Source organism: Octodon degus, unplaced genomic scaffold (genome assembly GCF_000260255.1).
Source record: "Octodon degus isolate 3935 unplaced genomic scaffold, OctDeg1.0 scaffold00013, whole genome shotgun sequence".
Taxonomy (NCBI): domain Eukaryota; kingdom Metazoa; phylum Chordata; class Mammalia; order Rodentia; family Octodontidae; genus Octodon; species Octodon degus.
This window is the reverse complement of record NW_004524589.1, coordinates 20,953,049-20,970,172: the sequence shown is the minus strand read 5'-3', so window position 1 is coordinate 20,970,172 and position 17,124 is coordinate 20,953,049. Positions and strand designations below refer to the sequence as shown.

Here is a 17,124-nt window from a genome sequence, read left to right as displayed (position 1 = left end):
AAAAAATATGTATATAACCTGACATATGATTTATACTGCTTTGTGGAAATCGTCAATGACCTTTTAAATGGGTTCATCTAATATCATTATGTTTTACATAGTCCTGCATAACTACCATTTTGAGAGCTCTTTATCCTTTATCCAGGACCATACAGCAATTTCTCTTGCCTTCTGGATTATGGTCCTTGTTATTTTCTATATGCTACCTCTGGAGACATTAGAATATTTCAAGTTTGTATAATTAGAAAATATTTTATTTTTAGTTTTGAATGGTATGTTTGCTAAGTATAAAATACAATGAGGACAGATCCTTTTTTTGTTGATGTTCAGTCCTTTGAAGAAATAAGTCTAGTTTCTTACCCATTTGGTTTTTTTTCTAATGTCGAATAAGATCCTATTTAATTTTGTTCTTCCACAGCTAATATTTTTTCTATGTATGTGCATTAATGATTTTTTCTTTTCAATTAGTTTTGAACAATTTCAGTTTTGTGTATCTTGATATGATTTTATTTGCATTTCTTGTGCAAAAGGTTCATTTTTCTTGGAAATGTGCCATAATTTTAACTAAATTAAGAAATTTTAAATCTTTAAATATTTATAGCCTACCCCTTCTACTTTGAGAATTATAATTATATGTATGTATCTTCCTTGATTTTGGCATAGAGAGAACTCTTATATGACTGATCTGTATACTCTTCTTCATGTTTATTTTAGACAATTTTATTGTTATATTAATTTAAGTTTGTTAATATTTTTTATGATGTGCAATCTAAAAAATAAATATATAAAAAGAAAGTGTCAGAACCAGATTAAGTCAATGAGGATAAGACATGACATATAAAAGACATGCTTACAGTCAGTGACCATGAAAAAAATTCTTAAAAATAGTGAGGAACTATGAAAATTCAATACAATTAATACCAGATGAGGAAAAGAAGAATGACTGAAGATTGACTGGAGTCAATGAAAATGCAGGAGATAGCATAAATCATTAAAAAAAAAGTCCACAGATGGCAGAGAAATTTCCTGGAAGAGAAAAAAATGAGGCATATACAACTCCAATTAGATATAAGCAAAATAACATTTACAGCCTGGCATATCATATTCAAGAATCCAGAAGCTCAACCCAAGAATGGAATCTTAAAAGCTCTTAGAGAAAAGAATAAAATCATCTATATAGGAAAACCCATCAGAATCACAGCTGAATTTTCAGCTCAAATTCTCAAGTCAAGGAGACCTTGGAGTGAAGTAGTTCAAGTTCTAAAGGAAACAACCTTCAACCTAAGTTGCTGTACCCTGAAAAACCATCTTTCAAAACTGATGGAAAAATAAGATAATTCCATGACAAGGAACATCTGAGAAGGGTCAGGCTATAGTTCTGCAGCACAGTGCCTGCCTGGCAAACATGAGGTCCTGAGTTTGATATCTGGTACAAATAAATAAATAAATTTATTTTTCAAGTTTACGCAAAGTATCAACCATTACATTCCATGCCTTATCAACATAGCAGCCAGACACATTTCTTTAAATTGTTTTCAGATACAAAGATACATTTATTCTTAACAGCCCTATCAGCCTTTTGGGTCATCTGAGTTCTGATCAGAATCTTCATGCACAACAGCCCAAGGTACTCCAGTGCTACACTTTCAAGTGACATTTCGAACCTTTCTGAACTCTTTCCACAAGCCATCTCCAAAGGCTTTTTAATCACATGGTCAGATATAGTCACAGCAAAAAGACCCTATTACTGGTACCAAATTCTGTCATGATTACTTTTTTCTCATTGCTGGGACAAAATACCTGATGCTCAAAATTGAGGAAGGAAAGGTTGATTTACCTCACAGTTTGTGGAGACTTCAAAATAAACAACATAATGGCGAATCTCAAACTTAAAAAAAAAAAAAGAGCAAGCTCAACCAAAAACTCTTGCAAGGAGGAAATTATAAAGATCAGAGAAGAAGTTAATGCATTGGAGTCTAAAAGAACAAAATAAAGAACCAATGAATCAGAATCAGTTCCTTGAAAGATTAAATAAAACCCTTATCCAATTTCATCAAAACAGGAAATCAAAGACTCAAATCCATGCAATTAGGAATAAAAAGAGTGAAATCACAATGTACCCTGAAGAAATCTAGATCATCTATACTTTGAAAAGTCGAATTTCATTAAGATGACAATGAGAATAAATAGATTCCTAGATACATATGAATTACCAGAACTAAATCAAGAAGATATAAAAATCCCAAATAAATAAATATCAACCAATGAAATCAAAGAGGAATTAAAAACCTACTAACAAATATAATTCCAGGCCATCATGGGTTCACTGATGAATTCTACAAAACATTTAAAGAAGACCTGACACGACTACTTCTCAAACTCTTTAATAATATTGAAAGAGGAGTAATACTCCCAAATTCATTCCAGGAAGCAAGCATTATCTTGACCCCAAAACCAGGGAAGCACCCAACTAAGAAAGAAAATTACAGGCCTAGCTCCCTAATGAACATTGATGCGAAAATCCTCAGTAAGATACCAGCAAACAGACTGCAACAAATCATCAAGAAGTCTATTCACAATTATCAAGTAGGATTCATTGCAGGGATGCAGAAATGGTTCAGCATGCATAAATCAATAAATATAATACAGCATGTTAACAGAGTCAAGGACAAAAATATGACCATCTCAGTAGATACAGAAAAACTTCTGTCAAAGTTCATCATATATTCATGATAAAACCCCTATAGAAAATGTGAATAAGTGATCTTCACCTCAATCTGATAAAAAGCCATTAATGACAAACCAACAGCCAACATCATACTAAATGTACAAAACCTGAAAGCTTTCACTCTAAAAGCAGAAACAAGACAAGGAAGTCCACTGTCTCTTCTCTTATTCAACATAGTCCTGGAAAATTTAGCCAGAATATTAGAAAAGAGAAAGAAATAAAAGGAATATTGATAAGACAGGAAGAAGCTAAATTATCATTATTTGCAGATAACATGATATTTCATATAGAGCCCCCCAAAAAACTACTAAAAAACTATTAGATTTAGTAAAAAAATTTGTTATCATTTCTGGACAGAAATTCAACACTCAATAGTCTTCCTATACAAGAATAACAAACTCACTGAGAGATAAATTAAGGAAACCACACCTTTCACAATAGCATCCAAAAAAAAACAAAATATCAAGGAACCAATCTAATGAAGGATGTAAAAGACCCCTACTAAAAATTAACATACTCTGAGAAAGGAGACTGATGCAGATACAAAATCATGGAAAGATATCCCTTGATTTTGGGTAGGAATAACAAATACAGTGAAAGTGACCATAGTTCCCAAACTGTTATACAAATTTATTTCAATTCTGATCAAAATTCCAATAATTGGTTGGAATTAAATGCTGACATCTTGTATTCTGAGTGACTAATTTAAAGATAGCAATACATGATTTATTTACCATTTTATCATTCCATTCTCTTGTTTTGAAATTTTGTGGAGATTGTTCCTCTTTAAAATAAAAAAGCAAACCTGGTATATGCCTACAATTTATGACCAAAGGTAGAGATACACTGCAGGAATATAGGAAAGTTTTCCTGTCCCTTGCTTGTAATCTCCACAAGGCAGGAAACCCATTCACATCAGTGACTGCAACATACCAACTGATACATGCTGAGCTAACACTTACAATAAATATTTCTCAGGCTGAATTGAATCAAATTGTCACTATGATTTTCATCTACAACTGATACTTATTTGCCTCTTACTTTCTTCTAAACTCCCAACTTCCATCAGTATTCCATCTGAAGTACATTTGTATCCCTCCCACATAAAACATCTGGGAGGCAAAGGCCCAAATCTATATGAATCAGACCCATGAACTGGGGGAAAATGGAAATATTCCCCTTCTAAGGGAAGTGAATATATTAAATGGTTCTGACACACAAGTTGATCAAAGGATAGAGCAGTACGTGTTACTAATCCACTTTCATGTAGACATTCTGCTTTCATTGTGGAATCCAGAAAAGGTCTCATGATGATTTTCTTTTAAGACATTTGCCTGAATCAATGTGATGGTACCATTTTCTCTAGGATTCTCATTTGTTCTCAGAGAATGTTGATGACTTTTAGGATATGCTGTCTTTTTAATTTTTTTTAAATCTTTTATTAATTTATTTATTTGGGACAAGGTCTTACTATGCAGCTCAGACTCATAGTGAGCCTCTGTCTCAGCCTCCCCAGCTCTGGGATTACAGGCATACACCACCATGCCCTATTTCAGTGGCTGGCACAGCATGAAGTACCAGGGATTGAAGCCACATCCTTGTGCTTGCCAGGTAGGTGTTTAGACCACAGAGCTATCTCGCCAACCCCAGGATATGCGTCCTTAACTTTATTCAAATCCTTACCATACACACATACATGCCCATGCACACACATGCTCAAGTACATGTGAGCATACCTACTTCCCTGAGGGTCAGTGAGTTGGCCCACCATACTGAAGAGTAGGACTTCCACTCAGATATATCAAATGAGCTCTGAACCCAGAAAAAAATAATTCTCTTGGGTGGCTTTCCTTCCCACTCTGTGTTATGATACAAATGGTAAGATGATCCTGAAGCTGCTCCCCTCAGAAGTGCCTCAGTGCACGTGGGTAGGCTACACCAATCTTCTTTATGAAGGAATGTTTTATTTACTTCAGTGTGCCTTTTGAAGGGATTTTCCTTCTTGCTATCTATCTCATTCAATTGCAGCTTCTACAATTGCTTTTCTATCCCATTATTAACTCTATCCCTTCTTCTCTACTTCCTACTCTATTTCCTTCCCTGCTCAATGTAAACTCTGTGATCCATTGGAGTCCCCCTACCCTCCTTGGCAATGTTCTCAAAATCTTTGCCCTGATGGATCTCTGTCATGCCTACCTGAAAAAAAAAACCTCAATCCACTATCAATCTGCCTTGTCCATGCCTAGACGTTGGCCACTAAGTATTGATAAAACCAGACAGCTGCTAGACTACTTCTACAAATCACTGTAATATTTAACCTCAACTGGAAAACAGTGCTCAATGGCCTCTTTTTTCCTAAATGATGAGTAATATTTCAAGTCTTCTTCTTTGTCTTTGTGCCTCTGATCTGCTCCTTCATTTACAAATTTGCCTGACCATAAAAGTCATCAGAGGGAATAATTCAGGTTCCTTGCACAAAATCAACTGCAGTAATTTACTGTCCCTCCTGCTATTATCAATGCTAATACATTTTAGTACTTTCTATATTTCAGGTCTGATTATAAATGCCTTATTTAACACATATTTATATTGACAGTTACTATACTCATGTGGTGTGCTTTGGCTCTGAGACACTATTATAAGCATTTTATATATAACAACTCATTTAATTCTCATAACAATCTCATGAGATGTTATTACCCTTAATTTATAATGAATAAGCTGAGGCACCAAAAGTTTAAGTAAATTATCCAAGGCAGAACCTACTCAAAGATACATACATGCATTTTTTTTCTAAGTACTGAGAATTGAACCCAGGGCCTCACACTAAACTACATGAGCCAGGTCTTTACTAAGTCACTAAATGGGCCAGGCTGAGCTCAAACTTTATTCCCCAGAGTTCTGGGATTTTAAATGTTCACCACCATGTCCTGCTAAAATATATGCTCTGAGTCATGCTAATATGTGGGATTTCATCACAGTGTATATATAATTATGAAATATATACAAAATAGGAATTTTTATTTTTCACACTTTGCTTATGAGGAAACTGAGATATAGAGAAGTTCCATAATTTAACCAAAATGTTGTTTTAGAAAAGAAGCAAAACTAGGATTTCAATCAAGGGAATCAGTCTCTAGAGCCTGTGCTTTTACCGGTATATTGCTTATGACTCCTGCACCTCACATTACACCTCTCTCTGTATTCCATGTCCCAATCCATCCGCTTTTCTATAGCTTCAACATGTGTCTCTGTTAACATTTAATGTGCACAAGTTTCTCCTAGCTTAAAACAATCCCTGCGTCTGTTGTTTAATTCTCAGATGCTCTTACAGGTTCTGTGAAGACAGAGCTGGTATCTGGTTTATTTATCATTTTTCAGTACTTACTGCAGTAGGTGTTCAATAATTTCTATGGAGTGAATAGGGGAGTGGATGTGGACTGGGAGAAGGGAGGGCTGCCATGGCCCATGCCACAGTCCACTCTAGTTGATCCCAGGTGATGTAAAGTATCTGATACGCTAGCCTCATGAAAGCATTGTCAAGCAAGTTCATGTTTGGAAAAAGGTGGTATAAAGTTAGAATCCTCTCTGCTTTCCTGGAAATCAGCAAGTATCAAGGAAAACAAGAAAGAGAAAAACAAATTCCATTTCAAGCAGTAGTAGCACATAGCTAAGTCTAAAGGAAATGAAAATGAAAACGCTCCAGAAGCTTGAGAATAGTGAGAGGTCACTAAGACCGCAGATCTGAGAAAGACCACCAAAGTATGCTTTCTCGAAAGGACACGTGAGGGTGGAGATGCACGGGGTGCAAACAGCTCCTCCGCACCCATCTATCTTCACGTAAGAAAAACAGAAACTAAATGAAAGTTAGCTCAGAGAAGCCATGTTTCCCTTCAAAACAACAAATCATGTGTTTTATGAGCCTAAGTAGATGACACTGCTGCCATTTAGTTTTCTGAGGAATATGCAAAAAGTATCAGCACCAAGCAACGCAACTAAACATAAAAGAATTATCAAATTCTTGGACTGGATGGAAAAAATATCAAAGCATCAACTATGGATGTGACCAAAACCTATGTTGTGTAAGGCTGTCAGTAAGGCCTGGGTCACACATTAATTTAAATTGCTATTTTTCTTTCTTCTATGTGAAATTGCTGGCTCATGAAGTTACCTTTCAAATGAAGATTTCATGGAGACTCGGAGAAATTTAAAGAAATTTATATAGAAATATAAAAGTGGAATACAAAGTTGCAAATAGTCAAAAAGATGTAAGATGATTTTTAAATAGTTCACGAAAGTAAATACATTGAAATATTAAAAATCCATTAACTTAAACTATAACCTTTATGTCCTTCCTTTATATGTTTTCAAAATTATTGATGAAATAATGCTATTTAAGTAATTAACAATATTTAGAATATTAAAAACAAAAATGGAAACCCACCTTCTAGATATTTATAACTTCTTTATAACTTTTTTTGTTATTTATCTACTTTTTTTTTGGTTTTTCATATTTTATGTTCTTCCTCTTCCATAAGAATTATATTCTAGGGCTCAGAGAGATAGCTCAGTAAAATAAGTGGTTGCCTGGCAAGCACAGGGTCCTGAGTTCAATCCCCAGTACCATAAAAATAAATAAATAAATAAATCTAGTCTTTTAGGGTAATAAATGAAAACAAGAGACAAGAAAAAAATGTCATAGGACTGTCCTGCTACAGTGTTGTATATGATTAGATTTCTAAATTTCTGTGCAAAAATTTGTAATTATTTCTATTTTTTACTTATTTTTTTCACATTTTGAATGGATTTAAAGTTTAGCATATCAATGATTGATGGAAAATACCTGTACCATGTTATGTCTAAGGCGTTTGATATTCAGACAGATACTGATGTTAAGTTCAACAACCTATGTTTTAGGGTAATAATATCATTGAGCTTCTCTTCTGGGGGATTACAACTTAAGTTTGCATACCAAAAAATTAGAGAAAAAGAAGGGTCACAAGGATAGCCAACACTGTGGCCCTAGCCCTTCAAGGTCAGTGAGGACTCAGGACATAAGAGAACCTGTACTGTAACATCCTGTGACTCAATGATGTCCCACATTTTCTGATCAAGGAGATTATGGGGCCAAAGATGAAAGTGATCGACGATGTAGAGTGTCCCTAAGGAGAGTCACATGGAGAGAAACCATTCTCTCAGGCTTTCACAGAGAGCAAATTGGTCAAGCAATGGCCATGACTCATCCACATGGCTGACACTGACAAAGGATCTACAAACTGCTGTACAGAGTTTCAGGGCAAATCCTGAGGGGATTTGACTGACCTTGGCAGATACAAAAGTTACATTTCTTGTTATATAGGTCTTGATTTATCTTGGTCTTAACCATCCAGTGGAAAAGTATAAAAACAAGGTATAAAAAGTAAAGCCATATTAATATGCTGAGCCGTAAAAGGCTCAAGTCAACAACTTCTGACATTGTCAGTCATGCAGATAATCCACTACTATTATAGACTACTGTACTATATTGGATTACTTTGCTGAATTCATGCACCTACAATATGTGAATGGCAATGGAAATACTCATCCCTGACAAAAGTAAACAAAAAAGGGGATATAAATGAAGGATAATTTTGTAGTAATATATATATATATATATATATATATATATATTACCTGGTGATTGGATTAGTGTATGTCAATCCATTTTATGTTCTTTTTTAAATTTTTTAAAAAATTTTATGGAAAAAAGGTTAAACATAATTTCATAACAAAATAATAGGAGAATAACAACAGTTAATATATTACATGTTGTCTTAAAGTAGTTGCTCAGGATACAAACTATGGGCATAAAAATTTCTCTAATTGATGTTAGCACAAGCCTTCCTTTTTAAAGACTAAAAGGCACTAATAGTCTCACTAACTTGCATTTTTTCCCTTTTCCCTGCAGTCTTTTCCCTTTTCACCCATCCTAGTGCCTTTTTCCTTTTGAACAACTTCTTCCCATTTCACAGTATCTATTGTACTTTTTAGATCTTCTTTACTCTTTCAGTTTCTTACACCATGGAAACAACATGATGTTTACACATGTGAATCTGATTTATTTCACTTATGAGTATGGCCTCAAGTTGCATCCATTTATCTATGAAAGTGTCCAGTTTATCCTTCTTTGTGACTCAGTAGTAGTCAGTTGTATAAAAATACATCTTTTTTATCCACTCCTTGGCTTATGGGCGTTAGAGTTGTTTCTAAGATTTAGTTATTACAAACTGTGCTGCTGTAAACATGGGTGTACATATATTGCTGTGGTCTGATGGTTTTTTAATTCTTTTGTGAAGATACCCAGAAAGAGAAGAGATAACATAGAATAAGACCTCTAATCCTAGCTTTTTGAGGAATCTCCACACTGATTTCTATAGTGGTTGTACCAGTCTACTCTCTCACCAACAGTGGAGAAGGGTTCCTTTTCCCCCACAGCCTCTCCAGAACTTGTCATTGGTTGATTTCTTGATAATAACCATTCTTCCCAGGGTGAGATGGAGTCTCAGTGCTGTTTCAATTTGCATCTCTTGAATGACCAATGACATTGAACTTTTTTCCATATATTTATCTGCTGTTTGTATTTCTTCATCTGAGAACTGTATATTTATCTAAGAGATTCATTTTTTATTGGGTCTTTGAACTTGGGGACCTAATTTTTTTCCAATTCTTTATATGTTCTAAATAGAAGTCTTTAGCCTGAGAACAATTGGCTAAAATACTTTCCCACATTTTATATTCTTCACATTTTCTTAATCTTCAAGGAAACTTTCTCACCTTTGCATTTTCAGGCACTAATGATAGCATTAATTTTTCACATTTTAAAGCTCACTCAGAAAGTGAGGGATTTTCCTAACTCATCTTTCCTTTTTAAATTTGTAACTGTCACATAATAATTGCATATTTATGGGGTATGCTATAATTTTCAATACACATACAATTTGTAATGCTCAGATCTGAGTAATTGGAATATATATCCCCTCAAATGCTTATTGTTTCTTTTGGTTGAAATATTCAAAACCCTCTCCACCAGATACTTTGAATTATAGAATTAATTGTCAACCACAGTTAACTTATGGTGCTATAGAATGTTAGAAGTTATGCCTTGCATTCAGTGCACCCCTTTTACACATTAACCAACCTCTCCTACTCTTCCCAACCTTTGGTTTCCATTATTCTACTCTCTACCTCCAGAGTCAACTTATTTAGCATGCACATACAGAAGCATGTTTGCTTTGTCTTTTGGTGCCTAACTTATTTCAATTAACATAATATCCTCCAGACTCATCCTCTTTGCTGCAAGTAACAGAATATCATTTTTAAGGCTGACTACTATTCCATTTCATGTATATCCAGCACATTTTCTTTATTCACTTATCCACTGATGGACAGTTTGGTCGATTCCATATCTTGGATATTGTGAATAGTTACATAGTGAACATGGGAGTACAGATATCTCTTCATTATACTACTTTTCTTTTTCAGCAAAATTGCTGGATTAAATGGTGGTTCACATTTTAGTTTTTCTGAGGAATTTTGGAACTATTTTCTTAACTAATTCATCTTAGGATGAGCCCCCATTTTGAGTTTATCACACAAGGCTCTCCTATGGTCCAGTCCAGAGCAGATCAAGTATGCTTGCAGATTACATATGCAATTGTCAGATGCTCTGATTTCTTTCCAAGTGACAGAAACTAATACAAGAAACCAATCTTTTCCTGAGTATATCTGTGATCAAAGGGCCTTTCAGCTGATGTGTTTTGTAATCGTGGACTCTCAGGGAATAGATTTTAAATCTCACTAGAGTTTCTGAGGCCACTGCACAGATGAGTGAAAACATAAAGTGAAGGTGGAACCAAAATAAGGAAAAATCGAGTCCAAATCAAACTTTAGAATCAAGGGTCCCTAAGAAGCTTGATTTATGCTGAAGCATGAATTCCCAAGCCCAAATTTCTTTCTGCCTTGCATCTTCTCAGTTTTAGTGCACTTAAGCCCATCTCTTCCTTCTCTTGTCTGTCTCAGTCTTCTGCTCTAGAAATAAACTATTCCATTGCACAAGCAGCTTTGGATGGCAAACAGGAAGTGGGTGAACCCAGCCCTGTACGCGTGGACCCCTTATCAGTCGAGGATGACAGAAGCGTTCCCTCAAGGCAGCATTTCAGTCTGTCCCTGCGGTTAGCAAAGTTCCGTCCTTGTGTTCTTGAACTCTGCTGTCAGTCACGGAAGCCATGGGTGGCCCCCCTGCAGATGCAAGCCAGCGTGTGAGCCTACTGCCAATCAGTCCCACAAAGGACACTGTGCCCCAAATTAAGTTCTCGTCCCGGTGCCATCAATCAGACAAGTCCCTCAATTAAAATTTGATTACTAGAAGTTCCATTTTCACTTCAGTCCACCTACAAGCCAGTTCATTTGATGGTGTGATTATAAAATCATTTGAGCATTGAACCTGCAGCCCACAAACACATTCAGCTCCCTCCTCGTGGTCTATTCCACCTACAACTAGTTAAAATAATCGATAAAGAAAATCTGGTTTAATGATGCACTTTTACAGCTGATAATGAATGTCTGCTTTAGTCAGAAATTGAAGTTCGAGACTTACGGTGCTTGAAGCAAGGCTTTTACAAGGGTCCAGGATACAAAAGCATGGTGGAATAAAATGGGACACAGGGATGTCACAGCAGCACAGAGTTCATCGCATGTGTTGTGTTAGTGACACAACACATAGCTCAGCACAGGGAGAAGAGCATGCAGAGCACAAATTTGGAGGAGGGGAAGGAAGGGTGTGCCAGCAGTATATTGTCACTGTTACATTGAGATCCAGACTTTGCAACTTCAGAATCTTCCAAAAATAGTAATGTAAGTCTACATTTCATTGCTCTATCATGTGTGAGATGCTCATTAGCATTTCATTCAGGCAGGCAGAAAATTACTGGCGAAAGGAAGAAATCACATTCCAAGCACATCCCCCATCATGGGCTGCAAATTTGGCATTTCTGCACAGGAGGAAACCATACCCTGCTGGCAACAGATTCATCATCAACCGAACCCACATGAAAACAGAAAGCAAAGACCCCTGCATCATTACTGCTATAGGTACCTGGTACAAGACATAGGAACCGTTCCTGGAATTGTTACATAAACTCCTTTCATATAAACCACTGTGCTCTATACCTCAATCTGTTTACTTCATTAGAACAGAGACATAATCCGCTTCTTTAGAAATCTGTGTAGAGGGGGAAGGAGAAGGGAAAGGCCCTACTGCATCCACAGCATTTCAGGGGGGCTGGGCTTCGTCTGTGTCACAGTCCCCTTGTCTGTTAGGACTTGTCGGAAGCAGCCCACAGTGATAAATGGGCCTGATTCTGGACTTGACTTTCATCTTCAAGGTGACAGCAGTACTTGCAAATCTGCAAGTTCCCAATTATTGATGGCAACATGAAATACACAAGCTAAACAAGCCAAGTACTTCATATACTATACTACACCTCCTGCGTCAACACCTCTTTTAGTAAAATGGATTAACCAAGAACAAAGTGAACTGTTTTATGAACTATCTCTTCCTCCTTTAATTGCCCTGTCTCTGATAGAAGTGTGACATGAAGAACATGGTCTTAAACCCTCCCATCAAAGGGGTAGGTTGGATAATCAATGCCTGAATTCTGGAGGGGTCATTCTACATTTGAGGTACTTCCACTTAGATAAAGATTTCACCCAGTAGCAGCTGAGAGTGACCAGTCTGTGACCTAAACAGTCAGGGTTTTTATCTATATCTATATCTATATCTATAGCTATAGCTATAGCTATAGCTATAGCTATAGCTATAGCTATAGATAGATAGATAGATATAGATATAAATATATAGATATATATATGAAAGAAAACAAAATAAGAAACTGTCATACTATTTTAAAATGTGACTTTGGATCAGCTTTCTGTCAGCTGCCTCTAAACCATCCTATACTGCTGCCTGCAAAGGGATGACAGCTTTCAATGCTATTATCACTGTCCTTCCATGTGACATCTCAGATCTTAGCAAAACACATTGGCACCTTTTTAATTCTATATGAAGATTTATTGTACATTGGCACATCCAATTGTTCAACACTTTAAAATACTAAAAACCTACTATGTGTGGTGGTGCAAGTCTATAATCTCAGCACTCAGGAGGCTAAGGCAGGATGGTTGTGAGTTCTAGACCAGCCAGCACTGGCGATCTCAAGGCCAACCTGAACTGCAGACAAGACCTTGTCTCAAAAACAAAACAAAGGGGGCCAGGGAGATGGCTCAGTGGAATAAGTGCTTCCCTAGCAAGCGCAAGGGCCTGAGTTCAATCCCCCGGTCCACCAAAAAAAAAAACAAAAGGGGCTCAGTGGAATAAGCGCTTCCCTGGCAAGCGCAGGGGCCTGAGTTCAATCCCCGGTTCCATCAAATTAAAAAAAACAGGGCCAGTCAGATAACTCAACAGACAGCACCTGATTAGCCAGGTGCAGCGACTGAGGTTCTATCCCTGGTATGCCTTGCTGGCCTGCCCCCCAGGCCATCCTAAGATGGCGAATGAGACTGGGCATGGTGGTGAGCACCTGTAATCCCAGAGCTTGAAAGGCTGAAAACAGGAGGATCACTGAGTCCAATCTGTGTAGTGAGACCCTGTAGACCCTGTACTAAATACATATAAATAAACAAATTTTAAAAATGAAAAGCTAAAAACCAAAAAGAGCAATCTGAAACTATGATTTGGCCTCTTAGAAATTAAATTTTTACACAATAGTCAATGACACAGGGAAGCATTTATCATATCATTAAATGAAAAAGTAAGACAAAAAATTGTATATGTACTATGATTTAATTTTATTAAATTGGTGCCTTGTATGAATGATTTTTAAAAGATATTCCAAAATATTACATCATATTAATTTCTTAACAGTGGAGTCAGAAGCAATTTTAATTTTCCTCTTTATAACTTTAAGAATTTTCTAAATTGAGTATGTATTATTTTTACATGCAAAAACTCATCTTTTGCAATTGTTACATCTATGTTGGATATTCCTTTTTAGACCTGCATTTTCCTGTCTACTTGTATCACTTTCTCCTCCACCACTTCCACTTTCTATTGTACAGATCCCCCAAATTCTTCAATATTCAATTTTCTTTCCAGCTTCCAGAGTGCAAACTTAGCAAGCAAGCTGACTTCTGGATGACTCCAGCACACACTGCAGGAAGCTGAGTGAGCCAGGGCAGGCTCTGAGTCTCCAAGCTGCCCCAAGAGTAATGTGGGGACCTTGAAAAATATCCAGAGCTCTGTGGGTCTCAAGTCCCTGCATCTTAGTGGAAATATTGAGGGATGGACCCCACAGGTCCATCCACCTTGAAATTTCTACTTTGCCTGAGCTGCTAGATCCAATTGGAGCAGAAACTTCTAACTGCCAGGAGTGTGAAGTAACTTCAAAGTTCCAATTACAAGGCAAAAATCTCTCATTCAGCAGGAAGGGAAGAAAGCCAAGAGCACAAATATCCAGGAGATCTAACATGCTGTTTTATATTAGAACAAATTTTATATTCATTCCAGATGTAAATACAAACCAAATATCTACAGTATTGACAATGGGAGAGGGAAAGGGGCCCTGTAGATACATTAAATTATATATAGCCCCAAATCTATAGGAGTTAGCTGTGTATCCAGCAATCAATTTTAACTAAGTACAAATTAACCTGAACAAGATGTTCATGTTGAGGCTCAGGCAAAGAAGCCAAAAAGAAACAAAAAAGGCACCGGGCGTCCAGTTAAGTCATCAGCTGTGGCAGAAAAGATGGAGGAAGCTGAGAAAGCCTTTCTCCCAGGCCCTATTTGCAAGGACACCTGGAAAAATAAGGAATGGATTCTTATCTTTTCTTCCAAGGAATAAATTTCAGAACAAGACATTTAAAGTAAAACTTGAGAGCCTTGATGCCTCACTCTAAAGCACATACTAAAATAGATCACACAGATAAATTATCTGTGATTAATGAGGTCTGTGAAATGAAAAACTGCAATAAATATATTTATCTTCAAGCTAAGAAAAAACAAGATCTTTATATGTGGTTTTCAAATTCACCTCATTGGCCCTCTATCAAATTCCTCATTCAAAATACTCATACCATAACTGAACTAAAGATGACTGGAAACTACTTGAAAGGTTTTTGGCCACTCTTGTCTTTTGACCCTGCTTTTGGTGAATTGTCACATTATGCTTCGTTTAAAGAACTCTTAATTCAGATTTTTAGTGCACCATGGTATCACCCCAAAAGTCAGCCACTCATGGACTGTGCTTTTGCTTTCACCATTTTGGATGATAGAATATGGCTCCACAACTTGCAGATCATAGATGAAGATGCTCAACTTATAGAACTAGGACTTCATTTTGTCTTAAAGCTGATGAAGATTTTTCAGGGAAATTTTGGAGGAACAACTTTGCTCAAGAATCCTCACTACCAATCACCAGACATATATCAGCGGATGGTAAGATTTATCCCAGCTGCAAAATACGAACAGAAACAACAAGTGAAAGAAGTGCAGAAACTGAGAAACAAAGAGCCAAAGACTCCTTCCACATGAGCCTACTGAAGATGTTTTTGTTATACCAGGTGAGGGAAAGCCAGTAGAAATAGAGTGAGCAAAACCAGAGCCAAAAGTCAATTTGAAAGCAAGGGGGGGAAAAAAGGATTTAAGAAAGGCAAAGAAAATGAACAGTGGAAGCGCAAAATGCCTAAGTGGATAATTGTCTTCTGATTAATGCACAAGTATTTCCTATTAAGTGTGTAAATACATCTACTATTCTGGACTGCCTTATGTCTAACTAGTGAGTCATTTAAAAGAAAAAATATCTTAGAAATAGTGGTGTTTCTCTTTTTTTCTAAATAAAGCATTATATCACCCAAAACTTTAAAAGATATTCATGTACAAATGCAGGAAACACTACAATAATCGGCTCTCAGAGATTATAATCCTTAATTGGAGTAATGGTCAGGAATATTTTATGTTTAATTTCTTATAATTATGAAAGTAACAGTTGAATTCATTGCAAAAAAAAATTTAAAACATATAGATGTCAACCATAGAGTTAAAAATGAGAGTTCTGGACCGGCCAGATAGCTCCTTGGACTAAAGCGCCTGCTTAGGCAGAGCACAGCGGCTGAGGTTCAATCCCCAGAGTGCCCTGCCAGCCCTGCCCCCGGGCCGCGCTGAGCTGATGATTGAGACTAGGTGCAGTGGTGCGTGCCTGTAATCCCAGCACTTGGGAGGCTGAAAACAGGAGGAACACAACAAGTCTGATTTACATATAGACCCTGTTGACCCTGTCCTAAATACATTAAAAGAAAAACAAAATCTAAAAAATGCAAGTTCTTCTCAAAAAGCTAGGATTGGAGGTCCCTTTCAACCCAGCTATTCCCCTCCTATGTATTTTTTCAAAAGAACTGGAATCATCATACCACAGCGATATATGCACACCCATGTTTACAGAAGCACAATTTGTCATAGCTAACCTTTGGAAGTAACTCAAATGCCCATCCACTGAGGATTGAATAAAAAACATGTAGTATTTTTACATAATGAAATATTATTTTAAAATTTATGTTTACACAATGAAATATTATTACACATAATAATATCGGGCTATTAGGGAAAATAAATTTGAGGCTTTTGTAGATAAATGGATACAGCTAGCTACTTGTATTGGCAAGTGAAATAAATCACATCCACATGTGCATACGTCATATTATCTCGCTAGTATGAGAACCTGAAAGAGTAATTAAATCTAAAAGATACAACAGATATTGTGAGAGGGAAAGAAATTGTGCAATGGGAGGGAAAAACCGGGATGAGGAGAAGCACAAATGAAAGAGAAAAATATGTATTTAGGCATATATGAGGAATAGTTTGGATAAAATTGTATTGTTGATTTCTGATGGTCTTTTGAAAGGAACACTTTAATGCTTATTTTTCTTTTCTTTTCACACTGACTTTTTTTCCTCTTCTGGATTTCTTATAATTTCTTTGCTATTGTTTTGTTTTGTTTTTTGTTTGTCTTATTTTTTTAAAAATTTTTTTTTCAATTACTTTTATTGAGGGGCTGGGGATTTGGCTCAGGGTACAATGCTTGCCTAGCAAGCTGGAAACCCTCGATTCAGTCCTCGGCACCAAAAACAAAAAATAAACCTACCCTTAATTAATTTTAATGAGAAAGAAATAGCAATGAGACAGTTTCAAAACAGGTTAGTAGGACAGTTACAGTTGGGCCGGCCAAATAGCTCAATGGATTAAAGCCCCTAGTAGCAGGCTCAGGGACCCCGGGTTCGATCTCCCGGCGTGCCGTGCCAGCCCT

At 36.5% G+C, this 17,124-nt stretch overlaps 1 pseudogene; it reads left to right on the top strand.

Moving 5' to 3' along the window:
- Positions 1 to 12,360: 12,360 nt before the first annotated feature.
- Positions 12,361 to 15,519, top strand: LOC101584216 (annotated as a pseudogene).
- Positions 15,520 to 17,124: the final 1,605 nt, after the last annotated feature.